The 27,965-nt window shown below is 56.9% G+C and overlaps 1 protein-coding gene across 20 annotated transcripts in view; it reads left to right on the top strand.

Annotated features, from left to right (window-relative positions):
• The window catches only part of NCOR2 (nuclear receptor corepressor 2), a 243,161-nt gene that overhangs the window by 42,716 nt on the left and 172,480 nt on the right, over window positions 1–27,965 (top strand). For 8 of the 20 annotated variants that reach the window (XM_030821647.1, XM_030821643.1, XM_030821639.1 and 5 more), the window contains exon 1: window positions 8,740–9,233. The exons of 2 other annotated variants lie outside the window; for them this stretch is intronic. The gene's annotated coding sequence lies outside the window, so the exon portion shown is untranslated. Of the gene's footprint in view, window positions 1–8,732; window positions 9,234–27,965 lie in introns of those variants that run through there. 10 more of the 20 variants (XM_030821655.1, XM_030821654.1, XM_030821649.1 and 7 more) reach the window with 6 other exon arrangements.

Here is a 27,965-nt window from a genome sequence, read left to right as displayed (position 1 = left end):
TGAGGAAACTGAGGCACAGAGAGGTTCCGCATCTTGCCCAAGGTCACACAGCCAGTGAACTTTGCACTCAAGTCGTCTGCCCCGGCCTGCGTCCTTCCCATCTCACCCTACAGGGCGTGCTATTTGTGCTGTGGCCGCGTCTGTGCGGGGTGCCATGTTTGTCATCTACCCTTCAGTGCGGCCTGTTGAGGGATTTGCTGAATCAGGATGGCCCAAGGCCTCCTGAGGTTTCACTGCCGAAAAGATCTTGTCATCCCTTCCATGACTGCCATAAACAGATGCCGTTCTGAACCGTAAAATAAAATCGTGTTTCACTAATGACAAAGCAAGCCCATTTGCTGAAATTTAAATAGCTTCTTTCCAGATCTTCTCTTTCTCTTTCAGCGGCCCTGATTGGCTGGCTCTTGGGGGACTCTCTGTCCTGCCTGTGATAATGGTCCGTAGACCCACTGTACAGATGGAGAAACTGAGGCTCAGGGAGGTGGAGGGGCATGAGTGAGACCGCACAGCTGGGAAGTGGCGAAGCTGCGATTCTAGCTGCTTCTTACTGTTTGGTTTGGGGAATGGGGGCCATCTCATGTCCCTGACGTGGAAGGGGCTGCCTGTCCTCTCTGAGAAGCGCAGGGAGCTGTGTGCACCCCAGGCTGGCTTTGCTGGGGTCTTTGCGGTGGCTGACTGGTTAGCGTCCTGTTTGTCTGCGGGGGAGAGGAGACCAGCTGCCCCACCTCGTGGTTGCTCCTCAGGACCTGAGCATGTGCTGGGCATGGACAGAGAATGGGGGTGGCTGGGGGCAGTCTTGTCCTCGTTCGCTGTCCACGCAGCTCCAGGGTGCCCAGCCACAGCCCACACCTGTTCCCTCCATGGTGCTTCTGTATCTCCAGACTCCAGGTCCTGTACGAGGCAGTGGGGCCTGAACCCTTGGGACGTCTGGGCCTCTACCGGGGGCCCAGGGAGGGAACACCCTTTACTTTCCAGGGTGTACTTGTGCAGCCAGACAGGGCCTGCGTTTCTGGGCCGTGGCTTGGATGGGAGTGGGGGTTCGCACATTCTCCTGGTGCTGACTTCAGGCTTGTGGGGTCTGGGGCTCTCCCTGCCCCTCACTGTAACCTGGGGTGGAGAGAGGAGTTGAGGACAGACCCATGTGAAGAATTGTGTGTGTCCATGGTGTTCCTGGGGGTTGGAGCAATCCAAGGAGGCTGCCTGGAGGAGCTGGAACACTCACATTGAGTAATAATAAGCCCATCTTGGAGGGACTATGTGTGTACATGCTTCAAACAGGACCTGGCACAGAGCAAATACCATATTTACCATAAAAGCTAACATTTCCTGATCCTTTTCTTGCCTCAGTGCTGTGTGTGAGTTGCCAGTATTATCATTAACATTAACTACAATTTCCAACGTGCACCCCATACATACACGCATGTACTCTTTGCAGCAGCCTTAGAAGGTAGGTGCTATTATGATCAGCCCTGTTTTCTAGTTAAGGGGGTTGAGGGCAGAGAGAGGTTAAGGGACTTGCCCAAGGTCGCCCAGTTGGCAGAGCTAGGATGTGAACCCAGAACGCCTGACTCCACAGCAGCTGCTTTTCATCGTGTGGATTGTGCAGGTGCCACCTGCAGCCCTCCCTCTGCCCCGTGGGTACGCTGGTCACTGCTGCAGCCAGACTAGATCTCTTGGCAGGGCCATGCCAGCTGTGGGACAGCCTCCATGTGCCACGTAGGGCCCTCAGGCACGCAGCAGCTGCTCTGGGCAGTGTGGGATGGTCAGGACGTGGGACATCTGCTTCCTGCTTCCCTGCAGCCAGATTGGTGTCCCCATGGCCTCCTCCTGGTCGAGGGGATGGCAAACACAGCAAACAAGATGCGTGGCTTTGCCTTATGGATCACACAGGCTGATGGGGAGATGGGCAGTGCCAAAAAAAAACCACGATTTTGCAAGGCAAGAAAATGCCGCCTGTGAAATAATACAGGGTGGGGAGATAGGGATGACTTCAGTTTCGGGGGACTCGTTTTAGGTAAGAATTCCAGGGTAGCTTCTGAGGAGGTGGCATCTGAGCTGGGCCCTGGACAATAAGGAGGCACCCGCTCTGTGAAAGGAAAGGGGATGAGGGAACAGCAGGTGCGAAGGCCCTCCGGCCACCATGTTTCAGGCATGCTGACTGGGGCTCCGTGCCTCAGTTTCCCACTCTGTAATCGCTGGAGCAGAGCAGGGGGGCCCCAGGAGGGCTTCCCTGGATCTGAGACTGTTCTGCAGACCTCCAGGGCTGGGCTGTTTTTCACATTTAAGGCAGGAGTCAAATTTAATGACTTTTGCCTTTCTCTTTTGTTCTTTTGCTCCATAGTTAATTTACATGTATTTACATGGTTTTAATTTACATGTATTGGGCACGTGGCGTGTTCTGGACTCATATAGGTCACTGGGATGAGAATGGTGGAGAAGTTGGACATTGCCTGTGCCTTTGAGTTTAGTATTCAGAGGGGGAGTGTCAGTTAAACAAGCAAGTGCTATCGCGGGTGGTGAGGGTTGTGAGGACGAGGTTCAGGCATCCACGTGGGTGAAGCAAGAGCTGAGTTAGTCTTCCATCAGGCCAGGAGTCCAGGGACGAGTCATTCAAGGGGAGACCTGGGGGCGATTAGTTAGGGGCGGTTAGTTAGGGCTCCTGAGTTGTGGCAGAGACACACTCGAGCCGAGTTAGGCTATGACGGGGAGTTGGTGGGTCCTCAGAGTGGCCAGGGTAGGACCTGTTCAGGCACGGCTGGATCTAGGTGCTCAAACAATGCCTCTGGGAGCTGGCTTTGCCTCAGCTGTGCCTCCTTCTATGCGGGCCTTGTTCTCAGACAGGACATGCCACCAGCCCAGCCCAACCCAGCCAGCCAAGGAGAAGGAGAGTCACCTGGCATCCCAGGAGGGACACTCCTTTCTCTTGTTTGAGTGAGGTCCTCAACATTCGTTCCACTGTTTGCAACAGCAAGAGGAGGTGGCCAAAGTAGGGATAAGGGGATGTCCCAAACTCAGACACAGGGAGGAAAGGAGTGAGTGAGTCAGTGCAGGTCAGAAGGGAGGGGTGGGGATTGTGGCTAAGGGGCATGCTGGGTATTTTGATGGCTTTCCAAGAGAAGCTGGAAATCTGGATTTTATAAGGGATGGCCCAGTTTTTAAAAAACATTGAATGGGCCATAACAAGTTTTCTTCATGGCCACAACTGGCTGTCACCATTTTATAGCCTCTTCTTAGCAGTGACTTTTAAAGTATCTTGTCCCCACTGTGATCTGGGTAGAATGTCCCATGGGCTGTTCTGGAAGGTCTCAAGTCTTGGGAAGTCATGTCTGACACCACTGGAGATGCCATTTCTGAAAGTCAAGGCCCACGGCCACAGCAGTTCCTCAGAGAACAATACCATGTCTCCAGTGGGGCCTGACGTTCTTGGAGACAGTATAGTCTAGTGGTTAGTGTCGCAGACTCGGGTTTCACACTTGCTGGGTTCAAATACCGACATTGCCACTTCTAGCCCCGTCCCCTTGGGCAAGTCACTTCACTGCTCTCTGCCTCAGTTTCCCAGTATGTATTAGTGGAATGGGTATAACAGCACCCCACAGGATTGTTGTAAGGCAAGCCTGTCCAACCTGCGGCTCAAGACAGTTTTAAATGCAGCCCAACACAAATTTGTAAACTTTCTTCAAACAGATTGTTTTTCGACTTTTTTTTTTTAGTTCATCAGCTATTGTTAGTGTTATGTGTGATCCGAGACAGTTCTTTTAGTGTGGCCCAGTGAAGCCAAAAGACTGGACACGCCGGTTGTAAGGCACAGTGGAGGCCCCATGAGGCCCGCTGACCCTGGCACGCTGAGCGCTTGGGTGATGCTGGCCGGCGTGATGTGTCCTTCCTGGGTTAGGTCCCTGGGATCCAGCCGGCTGGCCTGGAGCATTCCTGGGCAGGCACTCCTCTTTCCTCTGCCCCTGCCCCTGCCACTGGGGTGTGGGTTCCCAGGAGCCCCAGAACAGGCAGCCACCTGCCCCCTGCCCCCAGCCGTCCTTGCCAGTTGCCGGGTGCCCATGGTATCCTGGCGTGCCGGATGGTGCTGCAGTTGGAAGTGAGTCTTGAGTGACCAATTAACTCTGCCAGCTGCCAGCTCACAGCTGCTGTGGGTGGGGGCGGCCCCTTTTAAAAATAAAAACAACAGGCAGAAAAACAGCCCTGGAGTACCGTTGGCTTCCCTTAGCCAACGTGGTCAGGGCTTAATTTTGATGCTTTTGTGGAGAAGAATCCCGGGCCTGGATGGGGAAATAGGATGCATTTTGGTCTGGGGAGTGTCTTTATTTGGGGGCAGAGGTGATGGCCTGTGTCTGGCCTCCCCATCCAGGAGGCAGGCCCCGTTCCTCAAGCTGCCCACGAGTGGCTGGCTCATGGATGCCTGCCACAGGGAAGGGGACTTGGGTTCCTTGGGGCCAGTTTTTAGCAGGTTCAGGCCGGGAGAGGGTGGCTGTGGGACCTATCAGGTCTGTTTCCAGCTCTGTCGCCTGTAGGGGGGCCCTGGGGCCATCCCAGTGATCCCGGGAGCTCTCCTCTGCAGCTTCCAGCCAGTTTTCTGGAACTAGCGGGAAAGGAGAGGGGCACCAGAGGTGTTTCCGGGCATGCGATTGCTGCCACTTTGAGGTCTTGGCTTTGGTAGTGGGTTGAGTCGTGGCCCATGAAACATAGGTACACTTGGAAACCGCGAATATGACCTTGGCCTTATTTGGACCACAGGTCTTCGCAGATGTCACTAAGGTAAGGGTCTCGAGATGAGATCATCCTGGAATAGGATGGGCCCTAAATCCAATGACAAGTGTTCTAAGAGAAGACACACAGTGGCAAAGTCCACGTGAAGACGGAAGGAACGCCAGGAGCCACTGGGAACTGGAAGACACAGAGAAGCCTCCCCCTGCAGAGTCTTTGGAGGGCGTGTGGCCCTGGTGACACCTTGAGCTTGGATTTCTGGCCTCCAGAACTGTGAGAGGATAGGTCGCTGGTTTCAGCCACCCAATTTGTAATAATTTGTTATAGCAGCCACAGGAAACGAATACAGTTGTGAATTTTATTTTAATCGCTCATATATTTTAAAATTAAAATGTAAAATGTAATTTCGTCTTGTTCACTGCCATATCTCCAGTGATCAGCAAATACAGTAGGGGCTCAGCAGACGCTTCTCGAATGTCTGATCGCTCCAGGCCTGGGTGAGGAACTCCTACCTGCTGGGAGCTGGACCCGGCTTTCAGGAAGTCGGTAAACTGGGCTGGAGTGGTGTGTGGAGTGGTGTGCATTCAACACTGCCATCTTTTTATTTATTTATTTATTTATTTATTTATTTATTTATTTATTTATTTATTGAGATGGAGCCTCGCTCTGTTGCCCAGGCTGGAGTGCAGTGGCATGATCTTGGCTCACTGCAGCCTCTGCCTCCTGGTTCAAGCGATTCTCTTACCTCAGCCTCCTGAGTAGCTGGGATTACGGGTATGCGCCACCACACCTGACTGAATTTTGTATTTTTAGTAGAGATGGGGTTTTGCCACGATAGCCAGGCTGGTCTTGAGCTCCTGGCCTCAAGCGATCCACTGCACCTGGCCTAGTTATTTTTAATGCAGGTGAAATTCACATCACATATAATTTACCATTTTAACACGAACAGTTCATGAGTTTTTAGTTCAATCACAATGTTGTGCACCCACCCCCTCTATCCAAAAAATGTCCTCATCACCCCAAAAGGAACCCCGTACCGGTGGGGTCACTCCACGTTGCCGCCTCCTGCAGCCCCTGGCAGCCACCAGTCTGCCTTCTGCCTCTGTGGACTTACCTATTTTGGGTATTTCTCCTGGACGGAATCATACACTGTGGGTTTTGGCTTCTTTCACTCCGCACAATGCGTTTGAGGTTGATCCGTGTTGAATGGTGTGAGTCCTTCATTCCTTTATATGGCGGAATTCCATTGTGTGGCATACATCAATAGAACCATTTGATATCTAGGTGGCTTTTCAGATGAGGAAACTGAGGCTGCCCAGGTCACGGAGCCCTGGGGCCCGGGATTGAGGAGGTGCAGATAGCCAGACGTGTCTGGCTCACGGTGCTGTCTCTTTGTCCTGCCCCCACCCTGCTCCACTTGTATCTGTGCCTGGCCAGGAAGCAGCAGTGTGTGGGGAGGAAGTGAGTGGGGGTCTCTTCTAGCTAGAGCCAGATGCTGAACCGTAGCTGCGGCTGTGGGTCTGGATCTGGTCCGCAGAATTCTGGCCCCCACCTCCCCCCTGGGCCCCGCACATGTAGTTTCTGTTGACCTGGGTCCCGAGAGAGGCAGCAGGCAGGAGCTCCCCCATTCGCCAGCCAAGCCTTCTGATGCCTCGAGAGGCTGGGGGCCTTGCCTGGGGCCACTCAGCTTAAGGTCCCCCTGCCCCTTTCCAGACCCCCTTTGGCCCACTGTCCCGGCCCCTGTGGCCTGCAGCGAATCATATTCTGGGGGGTCTTCACCGATCTTTCCCACCGTCAAAGCTCTGCTCAGCAGACGGGCTCCAGGAAGTGGACTGTCAGCAGATTTTGGCCAGGGGTTGCTTTTTCAAAGTCTGGAGGGGTGGTCGCCGTCGGAGGCTTTCGTGATAGGGAGTTCTTTCGCTGAGCAGATAACCAGACGCTGGCTTATTCTCAATACGAGCTTGGTTTTGGCCACAGGCTCTGTCTGGGGGCTGCTGCCTGTGGCTGTTTCTGGTGTTTGATGATTTGTGGTCTTCATTAAGTCACTCAACAAACAATTTGCTGTCCAGTATCTGGCGGGGAAGACACAGGAAGCAGAACGAGTGGCCGTGAAGAGACATGCCCAGTGTCAAACCTGCCCATAGCACACAGTCGCTCTGAGGGGGTGGGAGGAGTTACCGTGGACTTCAGGGCCAGCCTTTGGTGAAGGTCTGGATGCAGGTCTGTGTCCAAAACAAATAAAAATGAACAGAAGGAGGTGGTGAGGCCTGACTCGGCCGCTCTCAGGCACCGCTTCCTGGTGGTGTTTGCGTGGGGCCAGTTTGGCCTGAGTGTCATGGTCCCGCCTGGTCTCGGCGACAGTCTGGGTGGGGAGACGGTGCTGGATCTTTGGGCTAAAAATATGCCCATGCCTTCTGTGCCTCAGTTTCCCTACCTACGAAAGAAGGCTTAAGAGTAGCAGAATCCCACCTTTGGCTTTGGGGCAGGTCTACGGAAAACCCCCAGGGGTTTTTCCTGGGGAAGGCTGGAGGCCCAGCTGTTCACAGGAGACATCTGGCTTCCGGGGGCCTCCGCAGCTACTATGCTCATCCCCTAGTGGCCAGTCTGGGCCCCCTGCCAGTCCAGTGGCCACGGGCCTCTGTCACAGGCAAATCTGGTCTTAGTCCTAAAACCCTTCTGTGACTCCTTGTGGCTGAATTACCACGTGGATGGTGGAGACAAGCCAGGCTTGCCCAGTTCAAGTCCCAGCTCAGCCACTAGCTGTTGACCTTGGGCAAGTCACCTACCCTCTCTGGGCCAGCCTCCTGCTCTGTCTGCATACGGTGGCTCAGGGGCATACCTGCCCTTGCCGCTGTGGTGTGAGGCCAGCTGGTGAACCAGGGGACCTGCTTAGCACAGTGCTGGGCACACAGTCCGAGCTGCTGGGCTCTGTGTGTGTGGCCACTGTTATTGTTATTATTACTCTCAAGATGCCCCTGAGAGTAAAAAGGATGACAATGTTATTGTTGGGGCTGAAGGCCAGGCCCAGAGTCCATCTGACCACTTCCCCTCCACTCCTATTAGCTCCCTGACCTCATCTCCAAACTCTCCTCGCCTCGCCCCTGCACCCTGGCCACGCCAGCCTTCTCTTTGCCTTGACAACACACCGCACGTGGTCCAGCCTCCAGACCTTCACATCTGCCATGCTCCCGCCAGGGGTGCCTTCCTCGCGTCTGCACCCCCAGACCCTTGTCATCACGTGGGCTGCTGTCCAGGGACACATTCTTAGGCCCAACTCTTGGCTGCTAGGGGCAGGGAAGTGACTCTGGAGACCCTGGTGGAGCCTCCTCTGCCTCCTGGGAGCTCCAGCAGCTTCCTCTGGTGCCTCATCTCTGCTTTCCAGAGCACTTGGAGAAGCAGAGCTCAGCCTGCCCCTTCTACGGATGGAAAGTTGACACCCAGAGAAGCTCAGACTTGTCTCTGAGTCACACAGCTAATTGCAGCCAAGGTTCAGACTCCTGGCTGACTACCAAGCCATCGTTGTTGGCCTGTGTGTGTGTGTGTGTACCATTTGGCCATGTCTTCTTTTCTAGGCCTGTCACCGAGATGACCCCAGATCAGAATGCCAGTGTGAGGGGGTCACGCTTTCTTTTCCTAGGATTAAAAGAAGGACGGAAATATTTGCAAGGGAGAGCCTGCCCCTCTGGCCATCTGGCCCTCAGGACGGAGGACCGGGGAGGGATGGGCCGAGGCCTGGGTTCAGAGCCAGGCCCGAGCCAGGGCGCCAGAGCTACGCTCAGGGTGGAGGTGCAGGTGCGGCTCGAGGCTGGACAGTGCGGGCTGGGAGGAAGCGGGTTAAAGGGGGAGAAGCGGGGCTGGAGCTCGCTTTCGCCTGCCAGTGAGCGAAGAGTGAAGAGGTTTTTCTAGCCGAGCTATAAAAAGGCCTCACAGTGTTTCAGCTCCCGAGTGTCGGCTGGAAGCCCGCCAGGGTTACCATGGCGATGAGGAATTATTACTTACTGCCAAGGCTGGGAGAAAAAGCTCGTACTTTTGGCTTCCAAACAAGAGGAGTGGACTTATGTAATTCCCTGTGTTTATAGGCCCGGAGTGGCAGAGGCGAGAACGGATCGCTGGAGGCCCGACGTCTCGTTCACGGCCCAGCCGTGGGGTCAGGCGGCCCCACCACTTGTCGCTGGTGGGCCTTGGCCTGCCCAGGTTTGGGGGGCATCGGGCTGGGAGCCTGGGGGGCCTGGCCTGGCCCTGCAGGGCCTCCCGGGCCGGGATGGGAGCTGTAGTCTCGCGGGAAGGTGAGGCCGCCCTCTGGGGCCGCCCCTCTGCGGGTGTCATCCTGGGGGAAGGATGGGTCTGATGTTGGCTGCGGTGTGCCTCCTGGAAGCCGGCAGCACAGCCTGTGTGTGTGGACTCCGCTGGCCTGCTGGCTGGCACTTTTTCTTTTTCTTTTTCTTTTTTTTTCTTGTGGGAGAGTTACTTCAAGTTGTGTTTGGAGCTGACGTGAGCGAGGTTGGTCATGTGCTCGGGTAAGAGAAGTCGCTGGGCTTGGAGTGGGCAGGGAGGTGCAGTGTGGCTGGGTCACCCCTGCCGGGGGAGGTGGGCGCAGACTGGGGTGGGGGGCTGTGGCCTGCAGGCTCTGTGCAGGGGCGCTGGTTGGGGGCCGAGGAATTCATCTGGAAAGAGCCCCAGTTCTGTCGCTGGAGGTGGGGGCCAGGGCTGGGGTGCCGAGTGGCCACAGGTCAGCCAGTGGGGGCAGCCGGACCCTCCCCTGGCAGTGCAGTGTCATCGGCCTTGAGTTCAGCGGGGTGGTGGGCAGGGCTGTCTTATCGGACAAACTTGCTGCAGTCACGGAAAAGAGCGCTCGGAGGCACCGGCCGGGCAGGCTGGGGTGAGGCTTTTTGGCCGACCCGCGTGGGAGGGGACCCGGGTGGGCACTGTGCTCCTCTCCTCGGTGCACATCCGGCGTCCCTGGGGGGGAGCATGGCGAGCCTTGGGGGCTCAGGGGGCTTCTGTTCCCGGAGTTGACTTCAGGAGGGCATGTGATCGTGGGTGCTCCCGAGGCTCTGCCCTGGGGCTCTGGGGTGGGCTCAGGCAGGGGAGAGCCAGGTGCAGGCAGCGCTGCAGCCCGGCCCCGGCGCCTGGCTCCCCACCGAGGTGGCGCTTGGCTCGGTGCCCATGTCTGGTTTGAAATCAGCGCCACCGGCCCAGGCTTGCCCAGGGACTTGGCAGCGAGGAGCCGGGATAAACACTGGAAAGTTGGAAGGGCTTCCCGAGCTCACAAGGAGCCTTTAGTTACAAGCCGGGGGGATGAGGGAGTGATTTGTCCTGAGGTCTGGGTGCGCCGCAGCCATAGGGAGGTGGCGGGAATGGCTCCTGGGGACCTCCGAGCCCAGGCTGGGGAGGGGAGGGGGCTGGGCTTCCAGGCAGTGTTGCTCCTTTGCCACAGACCTGGGTTTGAGTCCTGGTTCCGTCCTCTCTATGCTGTGTGACCTTGGGCATGTCGCCTCCTCTTTGCAGACCTCAGTTTCCTCGTCTGTAAAATGGGGCAACAGTGGGGTCTACACAAGCATGGGACTGACGAGAGAAGGAGCTGCAGTTTTAGGGGGAACGCGGGACAGACTGCCTGGGTTCCTGTCCTGGTTGGACACTTCCTGGCTGTGTGACCTTGGGCAAGTCACTTACTGTCTCTGAGCCTCAGTTTTCCCATCTGGCAAATGGATGTTGCATCTTTCTCCACCTCATAGGCTGTATGGCTTAAGGGAGTGAATGCAACCTGCCTTCTGGCTCATAGTGGGCTCACAGTTGATAATTCACTGGCACTTTGTTTTCTCGATGCTGACAATACCCGCACCTGGTCTGAGGTTGGGGGACCCCTGGGATTTCAGCATCTCAGGGCGATGGTGTTTATGAAGTTGTGGCCAGACTGAGGTTCCAGTCCCGGCTCCAGCCCTCAAGGATGGTGTGACCTTGGGCAAGTCCTGGAATCCCACAGAGCCTCAGTTTCCTTGTCCTTTACCACAGTGGTAGCACTGCAGCCTGCCGGTGTGTCTTGGGAGAGCCCGAGAGAAGCCTGAAGGGGTCCGCACATGCTGGCCTGGGTGGGCCTCCGTAATTGTAACCACAAGGTTGGATTTAAGTTCGAGTTCCGTCCATTTTTCTTTTCTTCTCTGCAGAGAGCTCTCATGTTTTGTAGAATCTTGGGCCCAGATAATGGGAGGTAGGCTGAGTGGGTGCTTCCCAGGCTCTGCCTTTGTTTGGGGTCCCCAGGTCTCCCTCCATGCCTGCCTGTTCTGCCCCGTCTCCCACTCAGCCTGAGTCCCTCTGTGCCAGCCCTGGGCCAGGCACCCCCCCACAGTGCTTGGTGTGGCCTGGGGATTGGGGCGGGAGGGCCAGCTCTCCTGCGGAAGGTGGCAGCCGTCCTGTGTTTGTAAGTGACACCGGATGCTGGGCCAGTGACTGGCTCAGGGCCTCCGCTCTTGGGCCAGCAGGAGCCAGTGGGGAGTTCCCTGGGCGTCCAGGCCCCCCACGCCAGCTGCCCGCTGTCTCATTGTCATGGGGCCTCTCCTGGGACCTCAAGAATGGCCTCCGAAGGTGGGGGGGTGCTCATTCGTGTCCCCTTGTCACCCCCAAGGCCTTGGTGTCCACTTGGGTTGGCCACAGAGCTGTGTCGTGGCTGCCCCTGACCTTTGCCAAAGTCCTCAGGGACTCGATTTTCCTACCCAGTGGAGAAGAGTCCTGGGTGAGGTTCAGAACAGAAGTCAGCACAGGGGCCTTTGTGATGAGGCAGCTCAGCATGGACCGGTTGGGATCACTGGAGTCTGCACATGTGATAAGAACACACAGAACTAAATACACGCACACTCACACTCACATGCACACACATACATGCACACTCGCACACACCCACACGTATACTCACATGCACACTCGCGAACATACCATATACACACAGTCACACGAACATGCACATGCATACTCACACACACTCGCGAACATGCACACGCATACTCACATGCACACTCACCCTCATATGCACACTCACACTCGTGCACACACACCCATACTCACATGCAGACACCCACACAGATACATGCGCACATGCACACACACACTCACACAAGTGAGTGCATTGGAAACTGCTGCAATCTGTATACAGCTGGCTATATCCATGCTGCCTTCGTAGTTATGAAATGGACGATGAATTGTCATCGTCTCAGGATGTTATTCTTGGGGGAGGCTGGGTGAAGGGCACACAGGATCCTGGGATCTTGAGATTTTTTTTTTTTCCTTTTTTGGAACTGAGTCTCACTCCGTCACCCAGGCTGGAGTGCAGTGCAGTGGCACAATCTCAGCTCACTGCAACCACTGCCTCCTGGGTTCAAGCGATTCTCCTGTCACAGCCTCCCAAGTTGCTGGGACTACAGGTGCATGCCACCAAGCCCAGCTAATGTTTGTATTTTTAGTAGAGTACTCCCCCATGAAGCTGGCCTGTAACTGAGCTTGGTCCCTTGGACATCCCAGGGGGTCCAGGCAGGGTTTGCTTTGTGCCTCAGGATCACAGAGGGCTCCAGAGCATCCCAGGCTGGGTGACAAGTGGTGCTTGCAGGGCCTGTGGGGGCCCCACGACTGAGCTGCTGTAAGGGCGTTCCTGACATCACAGTGGCGTGGTGGAGGCTTGTGTCCCATGGGCATGGGTTGTAGCTTAGGGTCTGGAGGGACGGGGTGGGATAGGGTTTGGGGGCATCCAGCCTCATGAGCCTCTTCTTTGCTGTTCTTTGGGGCCCCTGATCATGGGCCTGCCTCAGGACCTTTGCACTGGCTATAACCGCTTTTTTTTTTTTTTTTTTTGAGACAAAGTCTCACTCCCCCAGGCTGGAGTGCAGAGCTGTGGAGAGCTGTGGCCACCTTTCTTTCAGGTTCAAGCGATTCTCCTGCCTCCTGAGGAGCTGGGACTACAGGCACACGCCACCATGCCTAATTTTTGTATTTTGAGTAGAGACAGGGTTTTGCCATGTTGGCCAGGCTGGTCTTGAACTCCTGACCTCAAGTGATCCACCCGCCTCGGCCTTCCAAACTGCTGAGATTACAGGCCTGAGCCCCCACACTGGGCCTGGCCGTAACCTCTTCTGGGAACACCCTTTCCTGAGACCTTCAGCCTCCCTGATACAGGCCTCTGCTAATGGCACCTCCTGAGAGAGGCCTGATGTCGGGTTGTGACTCCCTGTGACACCTTCACTGCTCCTTGTAACACCGTCGCCACCAGGGTCTGCTGTATGCCCATCACCCCTGTCCCCACCTGTTTTAGTCTATTTGGACCGGGTGGCTCACAAACAATAGAACTTTATTGCTCACAGTCCTGGAGGCTGGATGCTCAAGACCAAGACACTGGCAGATTTGGTGTCACATGGGAGGAGGGCCCGTTTCCTGGTTCATAGATGGTGGCTTCTCCCAGGAAGAGGGGCAGGGCGGCTTTCCGGGGGCACCAATCCCACTCAGGACAGCTCATCACCTCCCAGAAGCCCCACGTTCTGACATCATCCCGTGATGATTAGGTCTCAACATACAGATTTTGGGGGGACATAAACATTCACCCTCCAGCACCCCTCCATCCAGGATTTTGTTCATCTTGGTCACCGCTGTGTCCCCAGCACTGGGTATGTAGCAGGCACTTAGGAGACAATTGTGCCTGACTCAGTGTCCCCCATGGGGCCTCAGACTGTCCCCTCCTCATAAATGGGGCCTCTCTGGGGAAGTAGGCCCTGCATTTTGGGGATGATTTGGAAAACCGGGAAAAGTTCTCACGCTTTTTCTCTGACTGCCCCTGGGGTACCCACCAAGCATCCCAAGAGAGCTACCCCTCCTAGATACAGTCATGAGAAGGAACCCAGGGATGCTGTAGGTACGGGGAGTGGGGGAGGGGTGCTGACAGCCTCAGCCTTGTGTGCGGAGGACCAAGGCGAGGTGAGCATTCCCCATACCTTAGTTCATTGTGTCCTTCCCATAGCCTTGTAAAGGGGGCACAGAGTCACCCTCTCCTGATAAGGCGCAGAGAGGGTAGGCAGCTTGCTCAAAGACACACAGCAGCAGGCCTGCAGTATTACCAAGTGAATGGCATTTCCAAGGCAGTTGCTTCTTTGCTCAAGGTCATGCTTCGCATGTTAAGGGGATCATCCTGTTTTATCCCCAAAAGTCCCTCTTACTATCCCTGTCTTCTGAGGCGGGTCCTGTTTTCTGGGGATCTGGCTCAGAACTGGGAGGGGCCTGTTTCCCAGGCTGAGAGAGTGCCTCATTTAGCCCAGAGCAGAGGCCCAGAGATGCCCACGCTTCTGAAGGTTGGGGATCGGTTTCCAGTGTGGCTTAGAAGTTAGAGGGCAGGAGGGGCACCCCAGAGTGGAGGAACCGCCCCCTTCCTCCAGAGTCGTTCATTTGCATGACAATGAGCCCTTTGTTCCTGAGGCCAGCCTCCTTCCCAGGCTAATAACATAATTCCTGGCCTGTGATGTCATAATGGGCCCTTTCTGTGGCTGGGGTCAGAGGCTGGGTGGGCAGCTGTGTGGGCCGGGCCAGGCCTGCTAATAACCAGGGAGGTGGTGACTGCCAGGGGCCTGCGTGCCAAGCTGTCTCCTTCCAGGGTCTCGCTGAGTCCTCCCGAGAGAGCAGCGGGAGGTGGGATTTGCTCCCCTGTTGACACTGGAGCAAGCTGAGGCTCCAGGAAGCCCTCCCTGGCCCCACCGTTTGTCTGGTCCCCCTCGATGAGCTGCTTCAAGCTTCTTCTTCTTGGCCTGTGGAGTGGGGGTGACTCACTGCCAGCTTGGCCCTTGGCCGAGAGGCGTGGGCGTGAGAGTCCCTTGTTTCCTGTAAACGGGAGGGAGGCCCATGCCCAGAGGCTACTGTGTTGGGGCCACTCGGAAAGCCAGGTTCAAACCTTGGTCCCACTTGGCCCCCGGGGCATCAGCTGAACTCCCTGTGCCTCCGTTTCCCCCTCTGCTTCATGGGGTTCCGCTGGGGCTTGGGCTCAGAGCTAGGCAGGGAGTGAGCTTTCAGGAAATGGGCAATGTCAGAAAAGGTGGGGGCTGGTGGAGTGGGGTGAGTGGTGATTCCCCCAAGAGGTGGGTGCATGTCCTAGTAACCCAGCCCCTGTCAAAGAGAGACCGTATTTGATAAAAGGGTCTTTGCAGATGTGTTTTGAGATGAGCTCATCCTGGGTTACCCAGGTGGGCCCTGAATCCAAAGACCAGTGTCCTTAGAAGAGACAGAAGAGGAGAGAGCAAGACTACATGAGCTACAGGAAGACGAAGGCAGAGATTGGAGGGCTGAAGCCACAAGCCAAGGAATGCCTGGAGCCACCAGCATCTGGAAGAGGCAGGAAGGAGCCTCCCTTTGAGCTTCTGGAGGGAGTGGGGTCCTGCTGACGCCTTGATTTTGGACTCCTGGCCTCCAGAACTGTTAGAGAATAAATTGCTGTCGTTGGCCGGGCGAGGTGGCTCACGCCTGTAAGTCCCAGCACTTTGGGAGGCTGAGGTGGGTGCATCACTTGAGCCCAGAATTTCAAGATCAGCCTGGGCAACATGGCGAGACCCTGTCTCTACAAAAAGCACAAAAATTAGCCGGACGTGGTGGCGGCATGCCTGTAGTGCCACGCTGAGGCAGGAGGATCAACTGAGCCCAGGAGGTCAAGGCTGCAGTAAGCCATGATTGTGCCACTGCACTCCAGCCTGGACCGCGGAGTGAGACCCTGTCAAAAAATAATAAAAAAATAAAAATAAATCACTATTGTTTTAAGTCTCCTGGTTTGTGGTCATTTTTGTGGCAGCCCTGGGAAATGAACACAGCTGGCGATGCCAGTCTCTGGAGGTGGGGGAACTGGCCCTGGCGGGGGTTGGTACTGTTCCCCACTCCAAGCCTGAGGGTGCAGGACAAGTTTGGGTGGCCGAGAACCCCTTTGAGCCTGGGAGTGCATGAAGCCCCGTTCGGGCAATCTGGACTTTCCAGGAAGGACGCCTTGCTTGAACCTGCCTTTCTTGCCGAGAACCAAATCCACGAGGCACTAGACCCCACCTGCCGCCTGCTGTTCGCTGTCCCCTCAGACAGCCCTGCTAAGGGGACAGGACCCAGAGGCAGGAGGCTCTCGGATTCTACCCTGGTTTTGCCCCAGGCCCCAGACGCCATTTCCCCACGCGTCTGGTGACTCCCGCAGAATCCAGGTTGCACTCATCCCCCAGCAAGCCCCAGGTTTGCCGGGTGCCCTTGACAAATGGAGAAACTAGGCCCAGAGAGGGCAGGCTACTTGGCGGAGGCCACACAGCTCCTTAGTGGCAGTGAGGGCCTTACAGTCTCACCACGGGGGCTGGCACTGGGGCTTCCAGGAGTGGGGATCAGAGTTCTCGGCCACATGGAGACCTGGAGTGGAGCTGGCTGGCTGTGTGGACCTGGGGTCAGTTACCTGATATTTGGGACACTTGGCTGCCTTTGATGGACCTGGCCCGGTGTAGGTGGCACCCTGAAATCTGGGCTTTAAGCATACCCTGTCTGTGCTCTCGGCCTCAGTCTCTCTGTTTGCAGACTGGTCTTTGAGCTTCAGCTCCACGTCTGTGATTTTGCTCTTAGCATGTTCATGCATTCAGCAAGCATTTATTGAGCGCCTGCCATGTGCAGTGTGCTGGGACTCTGGGGGACACAAAGGTGTGACTCTTGCTTCATGGATCTTGTGTTTGGGGCTGTGGGGGGAGAGGAAGTGAAGTAGGACAGGTTGGAGTCCAGATTCCGGGTTCTGATGAGGGAGGTCATGGAGCTGGGGCTGTGAGGGAGTGAGGATGTGGGCTTTCGTCTCCTCCTGGGCCCAGGGTGGACGGTGTGCAGCAGGCTCTCAAGTGGACATGGAGATGCCCACAGCCTGTCTGCGGCGGCCCATGGGCACCTCTGGCTGGCAGGACCCGGCCTGGTCTTGTGAGCAGGGACATGAGATGGGAGGCCTGCAAGGCCTGGCTCCAGCCTGGTGGGAGAGATGACAGTCTCTCCAGGCTGAGCAGCAGGTATGGGTATGCCGGTGACAGGGTCCCAGGATACAGTGGGTGAGCTGGACACGGGAGGTGGCTCGCCTGGGTTTGCATCCAGGCTGTGCCCTTGCTGGCTGTGTGACCTTGGGCAAGTTGCTTGGCCTCTCTGTGCCACAGTCTCTCCAGCTGTAGAATGGGGATGATAACAGAATCCCTCACGGGGGGCACTGTGATGGAAGGAGTTGGTGCCACCAAGTGTTGTGTTGGGGACTGGCTGTGCCAGTGGCTGTGAGGTGTTCCCTCCTGTGGCTGCTCAGTTCAGCAGCCTGGAAGATGGAAGTGGCATTTGCTCATCTTCCCGCTGCCCTCCTCCTCCCTGTGCAAATAGCCTCAGTCTTCCGCCTGGGAAATGGGAGCTGTAACAAGCACATGGCCCCATGGAGGTCGGGAGGAGAAGCGGAGCTGGGGTGCATTAGTGCCTGTGGGGTGGGGGCTTGGGGTCGCCACCTGCTCCAGGTTGAGGCCTTGGCTGCCCCCGAGGCCTGGAGCAGCCACTTGTTTTACAACCCAGGAAACTGAAGGCCTGGCAGGGATGGCCCCAAGACATGCCCATGGGTACAGCCCATGTGGTGGCTCCTGGCTGCAGACAATGCCTCTTTTTTCTGGCCTGGCGGGAGCAGCCCGGGCTTGCTCAACCTGGCCTAGGTTTATCAGCACATTCGGTTCTGCGGCGTGGCTAGCAGACATTCCCTCCGAGAGAGATCGTGATGTTCCTCCGGAAACCGAGGTCCGGAGGCTCAGGTTACTGCGGGGGGCGGCCGTCGGGGGGTGTGCCTGCCTCTGAGAAGTGACCCAGATCAGAGCTGGGCTGTGCTGGGCAGTGTTCATCTGCAAAGCTGCCGCCTGCTCTTTGACCCATGAGAGCCACTGACAGCTCAGGAAGGGACTGGGAGCCGCCCACTCTCCCTTCAGGGTGACACAGGACAGGCCTCTCCCAGGCTCCTGCATGGCCCCTTCCCCCTACACTGAGTCTGGCCTGGGTCTCCCATTCCATTTCTCTGGCCTCCTCTTGGCTGGCTTTGGACCTGTCCCCACCTACGTGGATGAGGGACCCAGCGGGTGGAAGAGATCTGATTCCAGGGAGATCCTATCTGAGAGTTTGTGTTTTAGGAGGGTTGCTATCTTAGGTCTCTTGGTTGCAATGGACAGACTCCCTCTGCCTCCTGCATTTAGCACAAATAGTTCAAGTAACTAAAAAACCTCAGGGAAGCTTCAGGCACAGTTGGATCCAGGTGCTCCCCACTTTCAGTCCCTGATAGCCTGAGACTAATAACTACAGTTCAGTAGCGCCAGTGGAAGGACAGCTTCTTGTTCCCAGTATTCCAGCAAATATCATGGGAATGAGTTTGGTTGCCTCAGCTTGAGAGTTCAGAGTTAAGCCCCACCCCTCCCCCCCACCAAAGCCAGTGCCACTTTGGCTGGAGGGCTGGGTCAGCCTCCCTGAGACCCCAGGACTGAGGGTGCGGGGGGGGTAGTTGCCCAGGGAAATTGGGGTGTGGCATGCACGGAGTGGGGCCGGGCGGGCAGAGACACTGTGTCTTGCTCCCTGTGTTGGAGATGGGGCCAGGTTGGGGTCCCTGCCTGGCCTGCCTTTCATGGCCAGTGTGTGTCCCATTGGGGTGGAGGGGGTGGTGCCGATGAGTCACTGGGTATGTTTCATTCCCGTTATATTTAATAGTTGAGGGCCTCTTGGGTCCCCCCTCCAAGCCGTTGCTGGCGCTCCGCCTCCTGTCCCCCCATCACCCCGCTTCAGCTCCCCAGCCTTCCCTCACCTCTCTTGTGGCGTCCAGTGACCACGTCATAAGCCACAGGTCACGTCCTGGCAGCCCCTCGGCTGTATTTGGCTGTCGGACTGATTTATTGGGTTGGTTTTGTAGTCAGTGTTTTTTAGAAATATTGGGAGATGTCTCACAATTGGGCTTCTTGGCTTTGCTGGAAAGATTTGGACGCTGTGTACCCCCTGTGTTCCAGCAGGGTCTGGGCCTCTGCTCAGTGTTGGCTGGAGCTGAGCTGTGGTCACCCCCTTCCTGCGGGCCCCTCCCCTCGGTGCGGTGCCTGCCTGGGCCCTTGTGTTCTGGCAGGGTCGTGGGTATCTACAGCTCTCCTCTTGCTTTTTGTCCCTGCCTTTCTTCGGGTGGATCATCTGATCCCAGGTAGACTCTTAGCGTCAGCTGTCGCCACTCCTGGGAGCTGAAGCATTTGTTTACTGTCTGAGCTCCTGGCTGCAGGGGCCATAGGACCTTTTGGGTTCTTGATCACTGTCCCATCATCAGACATTTATTGATCAGTGCCCCTGGGGTAATTGAATGGCCCAGATGCGTCCACTTCTGAGCACTGGACAGAGCTGATGTAAAGTGGATTCTTCCCGTTTGGCCTAGGATTCCAGGAGGTAGTGGGGTCCTCCCAGCCAGGCCCTTTGTGGTCCAGCCTGGCCAGTTGCTGGGGGCTGGGAGGGGTTGGGGAGGCAGGAGGGGGCCCTTGTTGAGTGGGTGGGCTCCGTCGCCCTGGATGCTGCTGCTGGCACAGCTATTCTTAGCAGCAGAAACATTTGTCCTCATTCACATGTGGTGGATGCCTCCAGGGATCTGCCCTGAAATACTAGGGGCGACCCCATAAATTCCTCAGAAAGCCATCCTTGAGGGCCTGCGTGCATGGAGGAGAAGCGGGAGGAGGTGTTTCCGGCAGCTGCACAGCTGTGGATGTGTTTGCCAGATGTTGGAGACAGGGAAGTCGGTGGGAACCTTGGGGAGACCGCCTTCACACTCGGGGTCTGGGCATGGACATGAGTGGGTGGGACAGAGACTGCAGACTGGTGGGCAGAGAGAGGGGCTCTCTGGCCCTGGCCTCGAGTTTTGGGGTCCAGGGGCCCCTCTGAAGCAGTCAGCCCTTCCCTGGGCCTGGGCCCTTTTAATTCCCTGGGCCCGGGCCTTGAGGCCACCTGGGTTGGAGGCAGCTGGCGAGGAGAGAGCTCAGCTTATCGGGCACTTCCGAGGGATCAGAGGTGCAAGTCGCTGCCCAGCAGGCCCAGCCATGCCCAGTGGCTGTCATGGGGTCCTGAGGTGAGGTGGGCCCAGGACGCATGCTGCACTTGGCTCTGAGGGCCTGCTGAGTGCCAGGGCCACTGGCAACACTTTGCCTTTTATGGGGGCAGCCTGAGCCTTTGGAACCACCACAGAACAACACGAGCACAACACTAGCAATCAGGGAGGCCTCCCTGGAGGAGGTGTTTAATTTTAAATTGTGGTAGATACATATAATGTGAAATTTACCTTCAGCCATCGGTAAGTAGGTAATCCAGTAGTGTTAAGAATATCCGTATTGTTGAGCAACGAATCTCCAGCACTTTTCATGTGGCAAAACTTAGTCGCTGTATCTGTCAAACAGTAACTCCCCCTTCCTCGCTTTCCCCAGCCCCTGGCCCCAACCATTTCCCTTTTTGTCTCTATGAATTCAGTGACTCTGGCCACCTCCTACAAGTGGAATCGCACAGTGTTTGTCCTTTTGTGTCTGGCTTCTGTCACTCAGCATAATGTCAGGAGCTGTGTTCCATGCAGTCTGGGGTTGTTGGTTCATTCTTGGCCACGAAGCAAAACGGACGAAGACCCAGGACCCCAACCCCGCCCGCATCCTTTAGAAACCCCGGGTCCTGCCGCCTCTCCAGGTGCTGACCAGGAGCCCAGCCCCAGCCCAGCCACCCAGCTCCCTGAGCCCCGCTCTGGCATGGCCTCCCTCTCTCCCGCCGTCACAGCCCAGGGGCACGGGGTTAAGTGGTTTGCCCAGGTTACACAGCTGGTGCCAGCGTCTCCCTCCCCACCGCCCAGACACCAGCCTCCTCTCTGTCTCCTCACTTCCCTCTGCAGAGAAGATTGCTGTTGGGAAGGCCAGATGGAGGAGATGGGTCTAATGGAAAACATGGCCCTCCTGGGGCGCCCGGAACTTAATGAGGAAGAGGCGGCAGAACCAGGCGTAATGTTTGTGAAATACCCAAGCGGGGAGGGCCGCTCCCCGTGCAGGGCTTCTCGGGTGGAGCCCCAGGAACCTGGAGTGCAGGGAGGGTTTGTCCTGCTGTGGTTTATCTCCCTCTCTTCCTTTTAAAATTAAATGGAAACAAAAAAAAAAAAGGAGGGGAGGAGGAAGTGATTTTGAGCAGACCTCGCCGTGGCGGGGGAGCAGGGCCGAGCTGGCTGCCGTCCAGCGGATACGAACGCTCCAATTAAATTGGAAACAGTAACGGGCCTCCTCGGAGGCTCCGGCCACTTCCCTTCTGTTCACTGAGGGCGGGCGCCTGGGCTGGCAGGGCTGTGGGGAGGGCCGGGGTTTGAACACCCGTACCCTGACTGTGTGGCCTTGGGCAAGTCAGTTCACCTTTCCCAGCCTCAGTTTTCTGATCTGTTCAGTGGGGCGAATTGTGTTTGATGAGTGGAACTGCAGCGTCTGCTGCCTCTGGTGTTGGCATGAGATAAATGTGGCCTGGAGTGGAGGTGGGGCCCGCTGTGCCTGGGGTGAAGGGGTGCAGGAATGGGGAAGCTGGGGGGCTTGAAGCAGAACGTGGGGAATGATAGAGGCTTTCCCAGTGGCAGAGGAGCCTCTCTAGAGGAGGGGAGAGATGGGGCTGGTGCTGGGGGTGGGTTTTGCACCTGGCCTATTTTCCCCTGGAAGCAGGAGCAGGACGTGGCACTGGGGAGACAGGAATAATGGGCTGGGGCATTTGGGCTTACTTGAGAATCACGGGCTCCTCCCAGACTCAGTTTGCCTATCTGCAAGGCGAGGATAGCCATAGGGCCTGGCTTGGTTAACGTCATCGCCATCACCCGCCTGCTTCCCCCGAGTGGTCGGCGTGGCAGAGGGCAGTAACAGCCACGCTCTCCTTCTGGGGGCTCTTCTGTGGGCCAAGAACTGCACCGAGATTCTCGTAGCTCTTTTTTCCAGTGAATCTTTCCAAGTGAAGCTCAGAGAGGTCAGGACCTCACCCAAGGTCACACAGCTGCGGAAGTGGCAGAGTTGGGATTTGGAATTGATCAGCATGTGGGAGCCCTTTGGAATGGCAGTGTGTCCACAGGAGGTGGCTTGGTTGAGAGGGCACTGGCTTGTTTCAGTGACCGAGGGGCCCATGACTTACCCCCAGCCTCCATAGCTCCCACTCCTGCAGGTGCGGCTAAAACTGCCGAGGAGGAGCCCTGCCTGGTGGGGGAGACAGCGGTAAACAGGTGGCTGTGGCACAGGGGGCCGAGTCCATGGGAGCGGCAGGGGGAGCGGGCCGTGGCACCAGGGGGGCCCCCTTGGGGTTGGGGGAAGGTTCCAAGGAAGTGACAGTAGAGGCGGGAGCTGAAGGCTCAGGAGAGGACAGACTGAACCTGCCCCATTGAGTCCCACCAGCCAGGCGGGGCATGTAAACAAAGGTAGCTGAGTAGGAGGGGACGTGGTGAATAGGGAAAGCCGAGCCCATCTGGTGTAGATAGCCTCTGCCCACTTCCAGCCAGCCTTGGCTGGAACCTCAGTTTCCCCTGTCAAACGATTGTGTGGTAAAATACATACAAAAGATACCATTTTAGCTGTACTAAAGTGAACAATTAGTTGGCATTTAGGACATTCACGGGTTGTGCAACCACCACCTCTGTCTAATTCCAAAACAGTTTCATCTTCCCAGAAGGAAACCCCATACCCGTTAAACCATCACTCTCCCTCCTCCCTCCCCACAACCCCTGGCAGCCTCGGGCCTTTGTTCTGTCCTGGGAATCTGCCCCTCCTGTGAAATTAATGGAATCATGCAGTACGTGCGTGGCCGTTTTGACTGGTTTCTTTGCCTTTGTGCCGTGTCTTCAGGGCTCATCTGCGTTGTGGCTGAGTCAGCACTTACCTTTGCATGGCTGAGTCGTAGTCCATTGATGGACAGACTGCGTTTGTTTAATCTGTTTGTCAGTAGGTGGACATTTGGGTTGTTTCTGCTTGTTGGCTGATGTAAATAGTGCTGCTGTGGGCATTCTAATCCTTTCTGTTTGTTTTGTCACCAGTTTTCAGTTCCTTGGGGGTGTGTAGCTAGGAGTGGCATCGCTGGGTCATGGGGTAATTGTGGGTTTAACCTAGTGACTGTTTTCCACAGTGGCTGCACTGCACATCTGACACTCCCACCTGCAATGTGTGAGCAGCCCTCGTGAGGAGAAGCCAGACATTCTAAATTTCCTGTGAAATCCCTCTTTATAAGAGCCGGTCTCTGGGGCTTAGCTGAGCTGACCCTGGGGTAAGGAAGCAAGTCCCAGGAAACTGCCGAGAGGGAGCAAGTCTGGGACCTGACGAGACATTCCGGGCTCCAGGCACCCCAGCTTTCTGGCTATAGCTTGGCCAACATATCTCTACCCTGTACGTCTACCCAGGGTCAGGGAGGAGGATTCCCAGGCTGGAGTCCTCTCGGCCTTTCTCCTCAAACCCAGCTCAGGGGGAAGATGTGCTGGTTCGTGCTGGAAAGGGAGAAGTGGTGCCAGGTGGGGGACTCGGGGGAGTTGAGACTCTCCCACACTGAGTCTGGGTTTGGGACTGGAGGCAGTTTTCCCTAGGGTCCTTCTTAGCAGGCTGGGACTTGGGGAGCAGTTATGTGGGTTTGGGGGTTCCTTAGGGCGACAGTGCTCTTCTGTGTCCCTCATGGAGCTGGGCACGTGGGAGGGCCTGGGAATATTAGCAGGATGAAGGCATGCTTGGCCCTGGGGATTGGTTAGAAATGTAAGACCAGAAAAACCCTGGAAAATGAAGCAGCTAAGTTGATATCCACCTGGTGATCACTCTGTGCATACATCCGCCCATCCATCCATGCATCCATGCATCCATCCATCCATCCATCCGTCTGTCCATCCATCCATCCGTCCGTCCGTCCATCCATCCGTCCATCTGTCCGTCGTCCGTCCATTCCATCCATTCGTCCATCTATCCATCCATTCATCCGTCCATCTATCCATCCATTCATCCGTCCATCCTCTGTCCATCCATCCATCCATCAATCCATCTATCCATCCATCCATCCATCCGTCCATGCATCCTTCCTCCTTTCTTCCCTCCTTTCTCTATCCATGCATGCATTCATCCATCCTCCTTTCCTCCCTCCCTTCCTCCTTTCTCCTCCATCCTCCCATCTCTATCCCTCTTCCATCCTCTCCCTCCATCCAGCCACCCGCTGCTGAGCACCTGGCTGAGGAGTCTGCCTCTGGGACAGACCTGTCACTGGGTGTGGGCCCTGGTCGGCAGGGCCTTTTGTCTGACTCGGTCACTGCTGTAGCTGTGCTTGTACAGTGTTTGCACATAACAGGTGCTGAAATAATTCTCTGATGAGAATGGGTCAGAAACCAGAGTTTGGGATGGGTTTACCTTGCCTTGGTCTCAGCTGGAGGGCAGACTGCACCCTTGCAGGTGGCATCTGGGGTTAAGCTCTTAGTATTTGACCCTCAGCCCCTCCGGCAGAGCCAACGACAGGCTGGGGTTGGGTACCTGGCTCTTCCTTAGGGAGTGGAATGACCTTTCTGCCAAGTGAGGGCCAAGGAGTCTAGCCTCGTGCCTGCAGGCCTGCCGCTGTGCATGGATGGAGGCCCGTTTCTCCAGGGCCCTGACGATCGTGGCTATCATCATTTAGGGTTACAGGGGCCCTTTTACCTGTGCCCCACACTCAGACACCTGTGCCCGGTGCTCCTTGACAGATGGGCAGCTACAGTGTCCTTTGAACACAGAGACGCCAGAGGCAGGCTCGCCATAGGAGACCGCACGTCAGCCTTGTTGAAAGTGCACCAGCTGTGTCCTTCCTACCTCCCTTGGAGGGACCACCCCAGCTTTCTGGCTATAGCCAGAAAGAGTGACCTCACACGCTCTCGCTCACCCGACTCTCCCCATCCAGGCCTCCCTGCTGTTCTCACACCCCAGGCTCGGTCCTGCCTCTGGGCCTTTGCACCTGCTGTGCCTTCTGTGTGGACTCCCTCCTCCCCCCAACACCTTCGCATAAAAGGCACCTCTGGTGACGCACCCCTGACTGCCCACTTTCAAAATGTACCCCCATTCCGTGCCCACCCCTTCCTTGTTCTGTTTTTCTCTATAGTGCTAACAACTCCTTCTGCCGTCCTCTTACTCCCGTCTCACCTGCTGGAATGGCAGCCTCACGAGGTGGGGGATTTGGGATCGGTAATTCACTGCTGTGTCCCCAGCACCTTTCACACAGTAGGTGCTTAACAAATCGTGGTGGACAGAGTGAGCCACCAGGCCGGGCAGCAGGAGCTCTCTCTTCACCCCCTTCCGCATTGGCTGTGGGGGCCCCTCTGAACCGGGCTGGGTGAGGTGCACCCTTGCCACGTCCCACTGGCTTTCCGAATCTCCGGACTCACTCCAGAGCTGGATTCCTGAGCATCCGTTCTGCGCCAGGAGTCCTGCTGAAGGTGGCCATCAGATACTTGGCCAGTTCCCCCATTTTTACTGCATGCCAGAAAGTAAACACGCAAGGTGTCAACAGCCCGACCTGTGGAGCTGGCGCTCGGCAGCGTCTCCTGCGCACATCCCAGAACTGCTGTCCCAGAGTTCCCCCAGGCCGGCTTCTCCTCGGGCCAGGCTGGCTGCAGTGGTTTTGTTTAGTAAATATTTATTAGATGCCTACTGTGTGCTGGGCTCTGGGGATACAGCAGTGAGCAAAAGTATTTCTGGAGCACCTCCTGGAGTAGGCAGTGTTCCCCCTTAACATATGTCCGCCTGGAACCTGGGAGTGCGGCCTCGTTTGGAAAGGGTTTTTGCAGATCTCATTAGTTAAGATGAGGTCACAACTGGATAAAGGAGGGCCCCAGGTCCAATATGACTGGTGTCCTTAGAAGAAGGGGAGACACAGAGACAGGAGATGCAGTGGAAAGGCCGTGTGGAGATAGAGGCAGAGATTGGCACGATGCATCTACAAGCCAGGGAACACTGGGGGTTGCCAGGGGCCACCAGAGCTGGAGGAGCGAGGAAGCAGGAAGGGTCTCCCCCAGAGGCCGTGGGGCCCTGATGACACCTGGATTTGGACTCGAGGCCTCCAGAACAGTGAGACAATCCATTTCTGTTGCTTGAAGCCACGCAGTCTGTGGTGGGGCAGCTGAGGGCACTAATATGCCTGGTGTGTGCCAGGTGCCGTGCCTCTCGGTGGCTGTCACACAATAGGTACTTACTCCGCAGTGAATGGTGAAGGAGGCCGAGCTGCAGGGCTCCCGGGGCCTGCCTGTCTTCGCCGGCCCAGGCTGGGACAGTGGAGGCACGGCCTGTGTTCCCGCCGTGGTTCCGCCCACCCCAGGAGGGCTTTGTGCCTTGGGCTTCTCAGAGTATCAGAGGGTTCTGTCGAGCGCGCGTGTGTGCGTGCGTGCTCTCTGCCTGGCAGGCTGGTTTTTGATCCCGAGGCTCCCCCACCTGCCACAGGTTCTTCCAATGTCAGCACCCATTAGTTCCCAGAACATTTCAGGCACGTGTGGCGCAGAGAGCCTTTCATCCTCCCCACAGCCCGCGGCTGAGCGCTCCGGGCACATCCCATAGCTCCCACACCTCCGCCAGCCCCCCGCCTGCCCCTCACCCTGAGGCTGTAATTCCAGCCTCCCCAGGTCTGAACCAGGCCGCTCAAGACACGGAAAATCTAAGGAATGTGTCCCGGTGTGGCCTCATCCTGCCGGAGCTGGAGAGGAATGCAGGGGTGGGAGGCCCCAGGGAAGCTTCCAGGGCCTCCCGGAAAGGCGCCTCTGCCCGGCCAGGTGGGAAGAGGACACAGGTGTGGTGGTTTCTGGCATCACTGCGTTGCTGGCATGCACCTCCGCTGGGCAGAGTCATTCAGTGTGCACCTTCTGTGTGCCAGGCACCGGAAGGGGCTCTGGGTCCAGCAGGAAGCAAGGCAGATGGCCAGTCAGAGCTCACGGCCCGAGCTTTCTGCTGTGGATTTGGAAACCTTACCAAAGCCCGCAGTGGCCGGGAACAGGGAATGTGGCGCACTTGGCTCCTGGTGCTGCCTGGCAGAGTGCAGTGGGGTCGGGGGCACTTGTATGTTTGCTACCTCCTGGCAGGCATGGTCCAGGGACAGACCCCTGCAGCTGTGCATGGGGAGCCCCTCCACCTGCCTGCGTGGGATCTGCAGCCCTCCTCCAGCTGGTTCAGGGGCCAGCAGGGGCCCTGGGGCTGTGGTTGGTGGCTTGGATGTGCAGAGGCCTGCTTGGGCCCTTGGTGTCCCCGTTGAGTATCCCGGCCTCCTGAGATCTGCAAGTCCCTTGACCTCACCCAGGCAGCGTCTTTTTCTCCTCAGAGGCCTGACCCTGCTGACTCTGCATGGCTGAGCACCTGCTGTTCCCCAGGCACCTCTCGGTATGCCACAGGCACAGGGTCCTCGAAGCGGGCCTGTGGAGCGGGACTCCTGCAGCGAGCTGTTTCTGCGGCCTGCAGAGTCAGCCTCCCTCCTGACTTTCACCCACTTGCCCATTTCCCCTTCTGTGTTGCTGTTGCCCTGATCCCCCAGTGTCCCCTCTCTTGGACATTTGCAGGAGCCTCCCCAGGTCTCCCTGATCCACTCTTGCCCCCCCCAATGCCTGCTCGTAAAACACTCTGACCCTTTACTGTGCCCCGCAACCACCTTCTGTGGCTCCTCACTGCCCTGAGAACAAAATCCATCCTTATCTGGGCCCATGGGGCCCTGAGTGACTCTGTCCCCACTTCCCCCCATATTCACTCAGTGAATTTCTCAAACATAAACGGCACCTGTTCTCACCCCCAGGCCCTTGCTCACCCCTGGGCCTGCGCTCACCGCCTGGCGGGGGCTCACCCCCAAGCCCGCGCTTACCCCCCACCTGCTGGTGCTCACCTCCCTGTTCTTGCTCAGTGGCGCCTCCTGCTGGAGCACTCTCCGTCCCCTCTCCTTCACCCTCTGGAAGTTCTTCTTCCTCATATCTCCTGGCTCTCCCCAGGGCTGGGCAGAGCCCCTGGCCTGAGACCCTCCAGGGCCCGGACCCCGCCGGGTTCACAAGAAGTCCCCAGCGCTAGCCTGGGGCTCAGCAGAGACCCCAGTGTGTATGTCAATAAATGAATGCCACCCACCCTTTCTGACCCCACCGTAGCCTGACCCAGCAGCGACATGGGGCGTTTGTGTCTGAATTCCCACTCCAGTCTGGATCCATCCTGAGAACCTCCTTTGGCCAGGACCAGATCCTGGAGATCCTGGAGAGGCTCCTTCATCCTCTC

Source organism: Nomascus leucogenys, chromosome 10 (assembly GCF_006542625.1).
Source record: "Nomascus leucogenys isolate Asia chromosome 10, Asia_NLE_v1, whole genome shotgun sequence".
Classification (NCBI taxonomy): domain Eukaryota; kingdom Metazoa; phylum Chordata; class Mammalia; order Primates; family Hylobatidae; genus Nomascus; species Nomascus leucogenys.
Note: the sequence above shows the minus strand (reverse complement) of the source record. Positions and strands in the feature narration are given on the sequence as shown.